Source organism: Narcine bancroftii, chromosome 1 (genome assembly GCF_036971445.1).
Source record: "Narcine bancroftii isolate sNarBan1 chromosome 1, sNarBan1.hap1, whole genome shotgun sequence".
Classification (NCBI taxonomy): Eukaryota; Metazoa; Chordata; class Chondrichthyes; order Torpediniformes; family Narcinidae; genus Narcine; species Narcine bancroftii.
The window spans coordinates 167,571,208-167,586,904 of record NC_091469.1 but is presented as its reverse complement, the minus strand read 5'-3'; the positions used below and the strand labels follow the sequence as shown (position 1 = coordinate 167,586,904).

The 15,697-nt window shown below is 48.0% G+C and overlaps 1 pseudogene; it reads left to right on the top strand.

Annotated features, from left to right (window-relative positions):
• The window catches only part of LOC138736099 (zinc finger protein 585A-like), a 120,435-nt pseudogene that overhangs the window by 22,160 nt on the left and 82,578 nt on the right, over positions 1-15,697 (top strand).

Genomic DNA, 15,697 nt, shown 5'->3' with positions numbered 1-15,697 from the left:
ATTGACAGCTCACTCTGCCCCCCCCCGCCTCTGATTGACAGCTCACTCTGCCCCCCCCCCGCCTCTGATTAACAGCTCACTCTGCCCCCCCCCCGCCTCTGATTGACAGCTCACTCTGCCCCACCTCCTCTGATTGACAACTCCCTCTGGCCTGCCCTGCGTCTGATTGACAGCTCACTGCATCTCTGCTCCTCTGACAGCTCCCTCTGGACCGCCCTGCCTCTGACACCTTCCCTGAATGAAAGCTCCCTCTGGCCTGTCCCTTCTGATTGACAGCTCTTTCCACCCCGCCTCCTCTGATTGACAGCCCCGTCCCCCCACCCGTCCCGGGTTGCTGCCGACCCGTCGAGGGCGACGCAGCCGCCGGCAGAAGAGTGCGATCTGACGTCACAGAGACGTGTCGTGTCCTGAACGTGGTTCCCCCAGTGACGAGCCCGGCCCGGGGAGGCGCTGGGAACCTGGGTGTCGAAGTGAGATTTGGCCCGGGCTCAGCGGGACCAGAGCAGCCTGAGGTCCCGTGTTCTGGGGGCGGGCGGGTGGGGGACGGGGTGAAGTGGAGAAGGGTGAGGGTGGAAGAGGAGGGGGGTGAAGGGAGAGGAGGGTGGAGGGGAGGGGGAGGAGGGTGGAGGGGGAGGGGTGGAGGGGGAAAGCTGAGGATGATGGGGGACTGGGATGAGGTGGTGGACGGGGAGGCATGAAGGGGAGGGGGAGGTGGGCGGGTGGGGAGGGGGAGGAGGGCGGGAGGGAGGAGGGGTGGAGGATGGATGGGGAGGGGTGGAGGATGGATGGGGAGAGGTGGAGGATGGATTGGGAGGGGTGAAGGATGGATGGGGAGGGGTGGAGGGGGAAAGCTGAGGATGATGGGGGACTGGGATGAGGTGGTGGACGGGGAGGCATGAAGGGGAGGTGGGCGGGTGGGGAGGGGGAGGAGGGCGGGTGGGGAGGGGGAGGAGGGGGGAGGGGTGGAAGATGGATGGGGAGGGGTGGAGGATGGATGGGGAGGGGTGGAGGGGGAAAGCTGAGGATGATGGGGGACTGGGATGAGGGGGTGGACGAGGAGGCATGAAAGGGAGGGGGAGGATGGCGGATGGGGAGGGGGGAAGAGGGCGGGTGGGGAGGGGGAGGAGGGCGGGTGGGGAGGGGGAGGAGGGTGGAGGGTGGATGGGGAGGGGTGGAGGGGGAAAGCTGAGGAGGGGGTGGAGGGTGGATGGGGAGGGGTGGAGGGGGAAAGCTGAGGATGATGGGGGATTGGGATGAGGGGGTGGACGGGGAGGCATGAAGGGGAGGGAGAGGTGGACGGGGAGGCATGAAGGGGAGGGGGAGGTGGGCGGATGGGGAGGGGGGAGGGGGAGGAGGGCGGATGGGGGGAGGGGAGGAGGGCGGATGAGTAGGGGGGAGGGGAGGAGGGCAGATGAGGAGGGGGGAGGGGAGGAGGGCGGATGAGGAGGGGGGAGGGGAGGAGGGCGGATGGGGAGGGGTGGAGGGGGAAAGCTGATGATGATGGGGGACCGAGATGAGGAGGGAGGACGGGGAGGCATGGGGGAGGGGGAGGAAGGTGGATGGGGAGGGGTAGAGGGGGAGGAGGGCAGATGGGGAGGGGTGGAGGGGAAGAGGGTGAATGGGGAGGGGTGGAGGGGGAAAGCTGAGGATGATGGGGGACCGGGATGAGGAGGGGGACGGGGAGGCATGAAGGGGGACGGGGACGGGGGACTTAGTGGGGTGAAAGGAGAAGGATGAGGGGAGGAGGAGGGGGGAACGGGGAAGGATGAAGGGGGAAGTGTGAGGGGGAGGAGAGCGGACAGGGAGGGACAGGAGGGCAGATGGGGAGGGATGAAGGGGAGGAGGTGTGAAGGGGTGAAGGGGAGGAGGGGGATTGGGGATGGGTGAAGGGGAGGAGGTGGAATGGTGAGGGGGACGGGGAGGCATGAAGGGGAGAGGGAGGAGGGTGGGTGGGGTGGGGTGGAGGGGGAAAGCTGAGGATGATGGGGGACCAGGATGAGGAGGGGGGACTGGGAGGCATGAAGGGGGAGGACGGGGGACTGAGGGGTGAAAGGAGAAGGATGAGGGGGAGGAGGAGGGGGACGGGGAAGGATGAAGGGGGAAGTGTGAGGGGGAGGAGAGCGGACGGGGAGGAGGAGGAGGGTAGACAGGGAGGGGTGGAGGGGGAAAGGAGAGGGGGGATGGGGAGGGGTGAAGGGGAGGGGTGAAGGGGAGGAGGGGGAAGGGTAGGGGAGGTGGGGAAAGGGTGAGGGGGGATGGGGAGGTGGGGGAAGGGTGAGGGGGATGGGGAGGAGGGGGATGGTGAAGGGTGAGGTGGAGGAGGGTTGATGGGAAGGGGGAGGAGGGTTGATGGGAAGGGGGGAGGAGGGGACGGTGAAGGAGGAAGGGTGAGGGGGAGGTGGGGGAAGGGTGAGGGGGATGGGGAGGGGTGAAGGGATGGGGAGGGGTGAAGGGGAGGAGGGGGGATAGTGAAGGGGAGGGGGAGGCAGGTGATAGTGAAGGGGGAAGGGTGAGGGGGAGAAGGGCGAATGGGAAAGGGGAAGAGTGAGGGAGAGGAGGGCGAATGGGAAGGGGGATGGGTGAGAAGGAGGAAGGGGGACAGTGAAGGGGAAGGGTGAGTTGGAGGAGGGGTGATGGTGAAGGGGGAGGAGGGCGAATGGGAAGGGGTGAAGGGTCCCATGGACTGGGGGGGTAGGAGGAGGGGGAAGTAAGTGTTCCACGGTCTGGAGGGGAAGGGTGAGGGAGTGTCCCGCAGACTGGGGGGGTCATTTGGCTTAAGGGGGAGGGGTTCCCACGGTCTGAGTAGGAGAGGGGGACCCACAGTCTGAGGTGGAGGAGGGGTTCCCGTGTTTTAAGTGGGGTCGTTCCACTGTCTGGGGGGGGTGGATCCTGCGGGCTGTGGGTGGGAGGGTCCTGCAGTCTTGGGAGGGAGGATCAGTCGCACAGTCTGAGGGGGAGGGGAGTCCCTCGGTCTGCGAGGGAGGAGGGGGGTGTTCCACGGTCTGTGGGGGTTGTCCCGCGGTCTGAGTGGTGGTGGTTCCGGTGTTCTGAGGGGTGGTTGTTCCCACGGTCTGAGGGGAGAGGGAGGGATGGGTCCCATGTTCTGAAGGGGGAGGGAGTGTTGGGCCTGCATTCTGAGTGGGAGGGGATTGGGGCCCATGTTTTCGGGGGGGAGGTGGGGCGGGTCCCGTGTTTTCAGTGTTGTGGGTGAGTCCTGTGTTCTCAGTGGGGGAGGGGGGGGGGTTTAAGGTCTGAAGTGGTGTAGGTCTACACTTGCTGGAGTTGAGAAGGATGAGAGCTGATCTCATCGACTTCTCTTGTGGTTTGCAGATTGATGTGGAGAGATGGAGAAGACAGAGATTGTACCAAACATGCTCGTCCTTTGTCTCTGCCATTCCCATGTGGATCTGTGAATCTGTGACCTGACTGCTCCTCCACTCTACACCTCAGTGTCTGCTTTTCCTGTCTCCTGGGCAGTGAACAGTGAGTATCTGTCATGGCCTCACTCATCCAGCTCCCCGACTCTCCTTTTGCTATCAACGTATTTATAGAAACCTTTTGGATTTATTTTCACGGTTTGCTAAAGCCATCTCGTACCTTCTTTTTGCTTTCCTAATTTCTTTCTTAAGATTCTTTTTACATTCAATGTATTCTCTGAACATCTCCTTTATTCCTTGTTTCTTATATTTATTATAGGTCTCCCTCTTTTTTCAAACTAAGTTTCCAATATCCATTGAAAACCATGGCTCTCAAACTTTTGATTATGCCTTTTATCTTGACAAGAACATAAAGATTTTTTACCCTCAAAATCTCAAATTTAAAAGACCTCCATTTCTCTACTACATTCTTCCCATAAAACAAATTGACCCAATCCACTCCTTGTAAATCCTTTCATGTCTCCTCAAATCTAGCTTTTCCCCACTTGAAAACCTCAATCTTAGATCCTGACCTATCCCTTTCCATAATTATATTGAAGCTAATGGCACCATGATTACTGGATCCAAAGTGCTCCCCAACACATCCCTCCATCACCTGCATTCCCCAACAGTAGATCCAGCACTGCCCCTTCTCCAGTACATATTGCTCTAAAAAACTAGCCTTACAAACTCCAATCCATCCAGCCCTTTCACAGAATGGGTTTCCCAATCTATATGTGGAAAATTAAAATCTCCAATAATCACAACCCTGTGCTTATTACAAATATCTGCTATCTTCCTACAAATTTGCTCCTCCAGTTCTTGTTCCCCACTAGGTATAAATATACCCCTATAAGTGTGACTACCCCTTTCCCATTCCTCATTCCTACCCATACAGACTCCCTGGATGAGCCCTCCAATCTATTCTGCCTAAGCACCGCTGTAATATTTTCCCTGACAAGCAATGCTACACCACCCCCTCTTGCCCCTCCAATTCTATCACACCTAAAACAATGAAATCCAGAATATTTAGCTGCCAATCCCATCTGTCCTGCAACCATGTCTCACTAATCGCTACCACGTCATTCTGCCAAGTGTCAATTCACACCCTCAGCTCATCCACCCTCCTTACAATTTTGCTAGCATTAAAGTATATGCATTTCAGAGATTTCCCACTACTTATTCTCTGTATGCCCCTATCTTTACAAACTTCTCGGTGTTTTTTTTCTATCATTTCCCCTCCATCTTTGAACAGAGCATTTTTAAAAATATTTATTAGAAAACCAAGTAATAAATACAATTACATAATTTAAATGTTAACAAAATATTAAAATAATTCGTGGTTACAAAGAATTAACCTAAAAAGAGCTGCAAAGATCCTAAAAAAAACACCTTAAACTCCCCTCCCCCCTAAACATTACCCCTCCAACTATTCTAACTCTAATCCACCTACCCCCAGATAGAAAAAAAGATAAGAAAGAAAATAGATAAGGAGAATATCTCACATCATTAATTTACTGTATAGTGAGGAGATCCAGCAGCGCTCAAGATCAGCCTTAAATTTTCAAATTGAAATAATCCAAATACTGGCTCCAAATCTTTTTAAATACATAATATATCCCGTAAATTGTAAGTTATCTTCTCCATTGGTATAATGACTTCATTTCCGAATGCCATCTTTATTACAAACTGGAAGCTGCCTGACAAACTGCGAGGCTTCCTTTGCATCAGAGAAGAATATTCTCACCCCCACCCAACCCCAAACCCCACATCAATATATTCAGTGCTGGGTATCTAATTGTACTCTCGTATCCCTTCTGCTTTCTACCCTCTTTATTGGCTCCAGCTCTTTCCTTTGATGCAGGAGGGTCCCACTTACAGTTGAAAAACACTTTATTACAATCCAGTTCCAGTGGCTCCCCCCCCCCCACCCTCACTTTCACCCCCGCGACCACAACATTCAAAATATTTTTTTGATCCTGATGGCGCAACAGCATCACCAGCACTGAGCATGGTCTTTGACCGGGTCCGGGCGTGAGAAGAAGGACCGATGGGCCCATTCTATATTCATTGACTTCCCTAATTTCTCCCTCCCCAAGGTCTCCGGCAGCCAGCGCTGGAAAAAGGCCACAGGGTTTCTCCCCTTTGCCCTCTTTCAATCCCACAATTTTTATAATGTTTTGCCTATTATAATTTTTAGGACATCAATTTTCTGCAGGAGGTGACTCCTTTCCACCCGCCCCCCATATTACGGTGAGATAAATGCAATAGAAAGGAAGGACATTAGCTTGGAGGATGTGGAATTGACATGGGTAGAGCTGTGAAACATGAAGGGGCAGAAGACACTCGTGGGAGTTGTGTACAGGCCACCTAACAGTAGCAGTGAGGTTAGGAAGGGCATTAAACAGGAAATTGGAAATGTGCAGAACAAAGGGAGAATGGGAGACTTTAATCTACTTGTAGGTTGGGTGAACCAAATTGGTCAGGGTGATGAGGATGGGGATTTCTTCTAATGTATGTGGGATTGTTTTCTAAACCAGCATGTCGAGGAACCAGTGAGGGAACAGGCCATTCTAGACTGGGGAAGGGTTAGTTAGCAATCTTGTGTGAAGCTTCTTGGGCAAGAATGACCACAAAATGGTGGAATTCTTTATTCAGTTGGAGAGTGACAGAGTTCATTCAAATATAAAGTTCTGAACTTAAAGAAGGGATATGAGACGTGAATTGGCTATGATAGATTGGCAAATGATACTTCAAGGACTAATGGTGGAAATGCAATGGCAATCATTTAAAGATAGCTCAGATTAAATAAACAATTGTACATCCCTGTTCGGAAAAAGAATAAATCAAGGAAGGTCGTGCATCTGTGGCTAACAAGGGAGATCAGGGAGAGAATAATATCCAAAGAAGCAGCATATAAATTAGCTGGAAAAAACAGTATTCCTGAGGACTGGGAGAAATTCAGGGTTCAACAGAGGAGGGCAAAAGGATTAATTAAGAAAGGGAAAAGTGGTAATGAGAGAAAGCTTGCAGGGAACATTAAACATGACTGTAAAAGGTTTTATAGATAAGTAAAGAGAAATGTGGGTCCATTACATTCAGAAACAGGTGCATTGATCATGGGGAACAAGGACATGGAAAACCATTGAAATAACTACTTCAGTTCTGTCTTCACTAAGGAAAACATAAATAACCTTTAGGAAATAGTTGGGGACTGAGGATATAATGTGAGGGAAAGACTGAAGGAAATAAATGTAAGTCGAGAGGTTGTGTCAGGTAAATTGAAGGGATTAAAGGCAGATAAATCCCCAGGGCCTGATAATCTGCATCCCAGAGTGCTTAAGAAAGTAGCCCAAGAAATAGTGGATGCATCAGTGATAATTTTTCAAAACTCTTTAGATTCTGGATTAGTTCCTGAGGATTGGAGGGTGGCAAATGTAACCCCACTTTTTAAGATGGGAGGGAGAGAGAAAACGGGAAACTATAGACCAGTTAACCAGACATTGGTAATGGGGAAAATGCTAGAGTCAGTTATTAAAGATGCGATTGCAACACATTTGGAAAGTAGTGATATCTTCGGACAGAGTCAGAATGGTTTTATGATGGGGTTTTATAAGGTTCCGCACAGGAGATTAGTACAAACTTAAAAGCACACAGTATAGGAGGGATGGGATTGAGGTGGATAGAGAATTGGTTGACAGACAGGAAGCAAAGAGTAGGAATAAACGGGTTCTTTTCTGAATGGCAGGCAGTGACTAGTGGACAACACAAGGCTCAGTGCTGGGACCACAGTTATTTACAATATATTTCAATGACTTAGATGAGGGAATAGAAAACAAAGTTTCCAGACGACACCAGGCTGGGTGGCAGGGTTAGCTGTGTAGAGGATGCAGAGTGACTTGGACAAGTTAGGTGAGTGGGCCAATGCATGGCAGATGCAATATAATGTGGAGAAATGTGAGGTTATCCACTTTGCAGGCAAGAACAAGAGAGATTATTACCTAAATGGAGTCCGATTAGGAAAAGGAGAGATACAATGAGACCTGGGTGTCACTGTGCACCAGTCATTGAAAGTGGGCATGCAGGTACAGCAGGCAATGAGGAAAGCGAATGGTACATGGGCATTCAAAGCACGAGGATTCGAGTACAGGAGCAGAGAGGTTCTACTGCAGTCGTACAGGGCCTTGGTGAGACCACAGCTGGAGTATTGTGTACAGTTTTGGTCTCCTTATCTGAGAGGAAAGACATCCTTGCCATAGAGGGTGTCCAAAGGTTTACTAAATTGATACCAGCGATGGCAGGACTTACATATGAAGAAAGGCTGGATCGACTAGGCTTATACTCGCTGGAATTTAGAAGATTGAGAGGGGATCTTATAGAAACATATAAAATTCTTAAGGGATTGGACAGGCTACATGCAGGAAGGTTGTTCCCAATGTTGGGGAAAACCAGAAGAAGGGTCACAGTTTAAGGATAAGGGGGAAGTCTTAGGACAGAGATGAGAAAAAAAATTCTCAGTGGTGAATCTGTGGAATTCTTTGCCCCAGGAAGTAGTTGAAGCCGGTTCCTTATCTATATTTAAGAGGGAGATAGATTTGGCCCTTGTGGTGAAGGGGATCGGGGCGTATGAGTAGAAGATGAGCCATGATCAAAATGAATAGCAGTGTAGGCTTGAAGGGCCAAATGACCTACTCCCACATCTTGTTTCTGTTTCCAGCTTCACTATTTGATGTGCCGTAGACATGGACCAGACAAATATTATACTAATGCTGGGATTTTATTAACTGACTAGAACCACCATTGAAATAGCCAGTGGGAAAGCATCTCCATCTGTTATACCAGTAGGTTGGAGTATCTCTACAGCCATAGCCAAGCAGTCAGTATAATAGGCCCCCCCATTACATCATCACATTCACCCCCCCCCCTCAAAATGGACCAATTTTAATAAAATACAATAATGGCAAAAATAAAAGCAAAACAAAATTACGGAAGATCAAGGGTTACAAACAGAATTAATGAAGTACATAGAAAAACAAGCTGTGAGCCTGTGATAACACAGGGTGACTCCACTCACTGTAATTATGGCTAAGATTAGAAATAGGAGGCTGAGATTCATGTTGATCTTCGCAAGGGCACAGATGGAGGAGTCTTATCTCTAACCAAAGGACTTTAGTCGCCAGGTGTGGAAAGGAGTGGAAAGCGCGAGACGTTAGTGAGACGTGGTTGAAGGAGGGTTGTGACTGACAGTTAAATGTTCCAGGATTTCACTGCTTTACATGTGATAGAGTTGGTGGATTAAGAGGGGGAGGTATGGCATTCCTTGTCAGGGAGGATATTGCAGCGGTGCTGAGGCAAGTTAGACTGAAGGGCTCATCGAGGGAGGCACTGTGAGTAGAACTAAAAAAATAAGAAGGGTGAGGTTACTATTATAGGGGGATATTATAGGCCTCCAAATGGGGAAAGGAAATTAGAAGAGCAAATGTGCAAGGAAATAGGTGAGATGTGCTGTAGGAATAGGGTGGTTTTGGTTGGGGATTTCAATGTTCCTAACATAGATTGGGAAACACAGTCAGTGAGAGGGGGAAGGATGGCTTAGAGTTTATACAATGTGTTCAGGATTGCTTTTTGCAGCAATATGTTGAGACACCCACTAGAGGAGGAGCAGTGTTAGATCTGTTGTTTGGGAATGAAATGGGGCATGTGACGGAGGTGAGCGTTGGTGAGAACTTCAGATCCAGTGATCATGGGTACATTAGATTTAGCTTAATTATAGAAGGTGAGGGGTCAGGTCCGAAGTCGAAGGTCTTCGAGTGGGGGAAGGCCAGATTTGAAGATCCTTAAGAGTGAAATTAGAAAGACAAAAAGGTGTGGTGTCCATAGCTAATAAGGAGAAAGTGAATCCTAAGGGTTTTTATAGATACGTGAACAGTAAAAGGTGGGTTAAGGATAGAGTAGGTCCACTGGAAAATGGGAACGGTAGACTATGTGAGGAACCGTATGAGATGGGGAGATATTGAATGATTTTTTTCTTGTCTGTATTCATGAGGGAAAAGGGAAAGGGACATTGGACTATGTGAGATAAGTGAGGCAAATGGCTTAGTTATGGAAAGGATAGGGATTAGTAAAGAGAGGGCTTTGGAACTTCTAGGGTCAATAAAGGTGGATAAGTCACCTGGTCCTGATGGGATTTTTCCCAGGATGTTAAGTGAGGTCAGGGAGCAAATAACAGGGGCTCTGACAGTGATTTTTCAATGATAACTGGAAGAGGGTATGGTGCCATGGGATTGGAGGGTTGCAAATGTAGTTCTATTGTTTAAAAAAGGCACAAGGTGCAGGCCAAGTAATTATCCGCCAGTAAGTTTGACTTCGGTGGTGGGGAAAGTTATGGAGGGTATTCTTAGAGATAGTATATATAAATATCTGGATAGGCAGGGATTGATTAGGGGCACCCAGCATGGGTTTGTGAAGGGAAAGTCATGTTTGACAAATCTTGTTGAGTTTTTTGAAAAGGTGACAAAAGTGGATGAAGGTAGGGCAGTTGACATGGACTATTTGGATTATAGTAAGGCTTTTGATAAGGTTCCGCATGTAAGGTTAGTAAGGAAAGTTCAGTCACTAGGGATTAATAGAGAGATAGTGAGATGGGTTCAGAGATGGCTGGAAGATAGACAGCAGATAGACAACTGTCAGGATGGAAGCCTGTGATGAGCGGTGTGCCTCAGGGATGAGTGCTGGGTCCCTTGTTGTTTATCATTTATATTAATGATTTGGAGGAGGGGGTAGTTAACTGGGTAAGCAAATATGCAGAAGATATGAAAATAGGGGGAGTGCTGCATAGTGAGGAAAGTTTTTTGCATTACAGAAGGATTTGGTTTGTTTGAAAAAGTGGGCTGAAAGATGGCAGATGGAATTTAATGTAGACAAGTGCGAGGTGATGCATTTTGGAAAAAGTAACCAAAATAGTATAGCAGCTACTACGGTAGATGCTACTAAATAAAGGTAAACACACACAAAGGTAGTCAACTCAAGACTGGTTTATTGCAGACATACACAGACCTTTTATTCCCTGCCTGTTAATGAGCTTGTTAGTGAACAGCTGCTGGTCCACAGGACCAACAGGATAAAGCTATGAGCCATTGGTGCCCCGCGCCTTTAGGAAGGGGCTTCATCTGATCCACTCGCTGTACTTTGGCGCCCAGCACTGCTAGCCCGCGATGTGTCAGGTAAGTCTGTTAACTGATGGCAGCAGTTCATAATACCACACTGTGCACCTGCTACATCACCCCCCCCCCCCCCCCCCAGAATCGTCACCATAACTTAAGATGCTAGATATGCTTCACATCCACGTCGCCTGGGTTGAGGGCACTGAACTGATGAAGTAGAGTCCTTATGGGTGGGTTTAAGTCTGTCCACGCTGAATAGCTGCGGATGCCCTCCAATGTCTAATATATATACCACTCCATCTCTCTTAATCATATGAAATGGTCCTTCATATGGTTTTAGTAACGGTGCCCCTGGAATCTGTCTTCGTACGAATACAAATTCAGTGTTTAATAGTGATTGGGGCACTTATTGCCTAGGTTTGCCAGGCCAGTTGGTAGAGGATGGTTTGCTGTTAGCAATACCCTTGCGGAGTTGTTGCAGGATGTCCATGTCTGAATTGCTTGTGAAGTGAATATCTCCTGGAACCATACGAGGGCTGTACCATACATCAATTCTGCAGACGATGCAGACAGATCTTCTTTTGGAGCTGTTCGTACTCCTAGTAGAACCCAAGGTAGTTCATCGACCCAGTTGGGGATGCTAAGTTGGGCCTTCAGTGAAGATTTAAGTTGTTGATGGAAACGTTCCACCAGGCCATTGGACTACGGATGGTACGCATTAGTGTGGTGCAACTGTGTACCACAAAAACGAGCCAAGGAAGCCCATAACGCCAAAGTGAACTGTGGCCCACGGTTTGAAGTTATGTGTGCAGTCACTCCAAATCTAGCAATCCAATTTAAGATGAACACTCTAGCACATACCTCAGTATCACTCACTTGTAATGGAATGGCCTCTGGCCAGCGTGTGAAGTGGTCTACTACTGTGAGAATATACCTCATGTTCTGTGATACTGGTAATGGTCCAACCAGATCCACGTTCACATGCTCAAATCTTCTGTGTATTGTTGGGAAAGGCTGCAGGGGTGCCTGAGTGGTGTTGAATTTTCAGATTGGCAGGATATACACGTTCATGCCTATTGCACGACATCTTTTTTCAGCCCATGCCACATGTACTTGTTTGACATTATTTTGACTGAAATCCTGATGGATGGGTGTGATAGATTGTGAATGTCATCAAAAAGACGGCATCTCCAAGATAATGGGACCAATGGTCAAGGATAGCCCAACGATACATCACAAAGGAATTCTAGACTACCTTGTTGTGGTGCCACCTGTTGAATGTCGAGTCCAGAATAGCTGTACTGTATACCTGTATATCCGGATCCGTGGATTGTGCCACAGCTAGTTCAGCAATGTTGACTCCACTTTGAAGATGGCACACACTTTATCTAGAGAGCACATCTGCGACCAGATTGTCCTTTCCCGAAATATGATGTATGTATGTAGTAAACTCCGAAATGTAGGATAAATGTTGTTGTTGTCTTGCCGACCAGGGATCTGTGACTTTGCTAAAGGCAAAAATGAGCGGTTTATGGTCTGTGAATATGGTAAAATGTCGACCTTCCAAGATATAATGAAAGTGCCTTATAGCCAGATAAAGTGCCAATAGTTCTCAATCAAAGGCGCTGTACTTCATTTCCGCTGGTTTTAGATGACGACTGAAGAAGGCAAGGTTCTGATAATAGCCATTAACGTATTGTTCCAGAACTGCACCCACAGCTGTTCCCGAGGCATCTGTGCTAAGCATCAAAGCAGCTTCAGGATTTGGATGCGCAAGCATTCCTGCTTTGGCTAATGCCTCTTTGGCGGACATAAATGCAGCCTCTTCCTCTGCAGTCCAGGTAATGTTTTTGTTTGGAGCAGAGATGGGGGTTTCAGAATGTCAGCAATCCAAGGAATAAATCTGTGATAAAAGTTTATCATTCCCAAAAACTTCTGTACCCCTTTGATGGTGACAGGTCTGGAGAATGTACAGATGTCGTCTACCTTGCCTGATAACAGAGATATGCCGTCTGCTGTAATTTTATGCCCTAAGAATTCTATGGTTGACTTGCCAAATTGACACTTGTCAAGGTTAATTGTCAGACCAAAGTCTTGGAGCTGTTGGAAAAGGTGGCGCAAATACAGGCAGTGATCTTGTTCATTTTGACTTGCTACAAGGATGTCGTCCAAGTAAATATACACAAAGTCTAAATCTCTGCCTCGAGCATCCATAAGCCGCTGAAAGGTTTGCGTGGCATTCTTTAAGCCAAATGGTATTCTGAGGAATTCAAAAAGACCAAACGGCGTAATAATTTCTGTCTTGGGAATATTTTTCTCATGAATCGGTATCTGATGATATCCCTTAACCAAATCAATCTTTGAAAATATGCGGCAATGATGCAGATGGGCGGTGAAAGTGTGGAATTGGGTATCTGTCGGGTGTAGTGACATCATTTAGCCTACAGTAGTCGCCGCAGGGTCTCCATCCACTTGTCTTCTTGGGTACCATATTGCAAAGGTGAGGCCCAAGGGCTGTTTGAGCGTCGTATGATACCAAATTCTTCCATTGCTTTAAATTCTGCCTTTGCTTGCTGCAATTTATCAAGCGCCAGATGACGAGCCCTGGCATGGACCGGTGGGCCTGATGTGTTTATGTAATGAGACACATCATGGGCTGTTCTTGAGGCAATGAAGTTAGGGGTGAAAATATAGGGAAATTCGTTGAGTAGAGCAGTATAATTGTCCTTGTGTAACATATGTACTCAGAGCTGTGAAACTCTCCCCTTGATGCACGCCAGTGGATATGTCTGAAAGGTGGTGGCGTGAACTAATTTTCTGTGTTTTACGTCTACCGATAAGTCGTGGGAATGTAAAAAATCCGCACCCAAATGGGTTGAGCGACATAAGAGAGGACACAATTCCAATGGAACTATTGATGAATCCACCTATTCCGATTGCGACTCGTCTAGTGCCAAAACTTCCATTCGCGCTCACAGGGTCAAGTGGCGTTTTTTTATCTGTTCTTGCAAAACAGGTCGGCGGGAGCAAACTAAGCTCAGCACCTGTGTCTACAAGGAATTTGCGCTTACCCACATCATCCTGAAGATACAATAGGCCTGTATGTACGGCAGCTGCCGAGGCCACTACTGGCAGCCGGCTCTCTCGTTTTCCGACTTGTTTTTGTAGTAGGTACATAGCTGGACGCACTTATGGGCATTTTTTTACCCAGTGGCGATGGTAAAAACACCACTCTCGATGGACATCAGCACGTTCCTCTTTCTTGGATTGGACTGTAGATACAGTAGGCTAGTAGGATGCGGGAGATGCTTCTGCTACAAAAACTGGATGTATTTGGGTAGACTCTTGTATAGGAGTATGATAGAGCCTGTCAGCCTCTCGAGCTACATCATGGGGATGGCAGAAATCCATGTTACTAATGGGTATGGCAACGCGAGCTGGAAGTTTTGACAGAAATAAGGTTTCGAAAAGCAGACAATGGGAATGACCAGCATCTCATTCATCAGGTCTGATGGATTCTTGTCATCTAGGCCTTCCATGTTCAAAAGACACATGCCACGCTTATGCCTAGTAAGTTCCAATGTGTCAAGAAGAAACTGGTGGAACCTAGTGTACTGGTCTTTTGCCAGAGGATGAGCAATAAATTCACTTACTCGCGATGCAGTGGCCGCGTCCAATGTACTCATGACATGCCAAAATTTTGTGTCTTCCGCTGTTATACCCCGAAGACGAAACTGGGTTTCAGCTTGAAGAAACCAAATTGGAGGCTGATGTGTCCAGAAAGGAGGCAAGTGAAGTCCAACTGCATTAACCGTCGTGGCGGCGTCAGTTGTTGCCGCCTGTTGAAATTTCCTCCCTTTCCATAAAGATTCAAATTCATTGAATTTTAACTTCGGGGTCACCAATTTGTAGCGGCTACTACGGTAGATGCTACTAAATAAAGGCAAACACACACAAAGGTAGTCAACTCAAGACTGGTTTATTGCAGACATACACAGACATTTTATTCCCTGCCTTTTAATGAGCTCATTGGTGAACAGCTGCTGGTCCATAGGACCAACAGGTTAAAGCTATGAGCCATTAGCGCTCCACGCCTTTAGCAGGGGCTTCATCTCATCCACTCGGTGTACTTTGGCACCCAGCACTGCTAGCCCGTGATGTGTCAGGTAAGTCTGTTAACTGATGGTGGCGGTTTGCATTACCGTGCTGTGCGCCCGCTACAATAGGACATCTGCAGTTATGGGCATTGAGGAATGTGCAGGAACCGAGGGATCTTGGAGTTATGGTACAGAATTCCTTGAAGGTGGATTCCCATGTAGACAGGGTGGTGATGTGGATTCCGGTTCTTTTGGTAGACTCTATGAAATGACGTTACCGAAACTGTTGTCTCGGTCAGACTTCCTCTATTCTGAAGAATTGTGAGTTATCTGCACAGAGCATCACAGAGAGAACCTCTCTGTGAAAGCTGGCAGAGAAAACTGAACATGTGTTTCAAAGCTTTCCCTTTGTCTGGTTCAAACATGGGCAGAGTTACATTTGACCCAATCAAAAGTTCACACAATACATTCTTACCCAATGCAATTGCTACTAAGTACAAATTCCATTGCTACAGATGATTGACAGCCTCTTATCAGACCTGCTCACTTGATTGGTTCAGAGTAAATTCCTCCAGTTGGTTGTTGTACTAATTGGTCCTTTTGAACTGCCTGCCCACCTTACTAGAATGCTGCAAAACCTAGCTACACTCTCACTAGCTGTTAACCCTTTCCTTTCTCATTCCCCTTTTGTGATTTAATCACAACTCCCTAAGCAGTCGTGGTTTATAAGCGGCATATCCCAACAAAAGGGATATTGCACACTCGACCCTAACCCACCATCGGCCACTTCCTCACTGCCTATTTCCCATACTCATCTATATTCCCCAGTCTCCAACACTCAGCTTCCCAAAGTTCCAATTCTATCTGAGCCTGTATCTCCTCCTCCCACTGCTCAGTTTCAACCTTCACTGATTCCATCCTTTGCAGCATCATACGGGCAGCTGGGCTTAACCAAGTCAAAAAATAAATAAATTCTTAATGCGTGGCAACAAGCTGCATACAGTCAAAAGAAGAATTACTA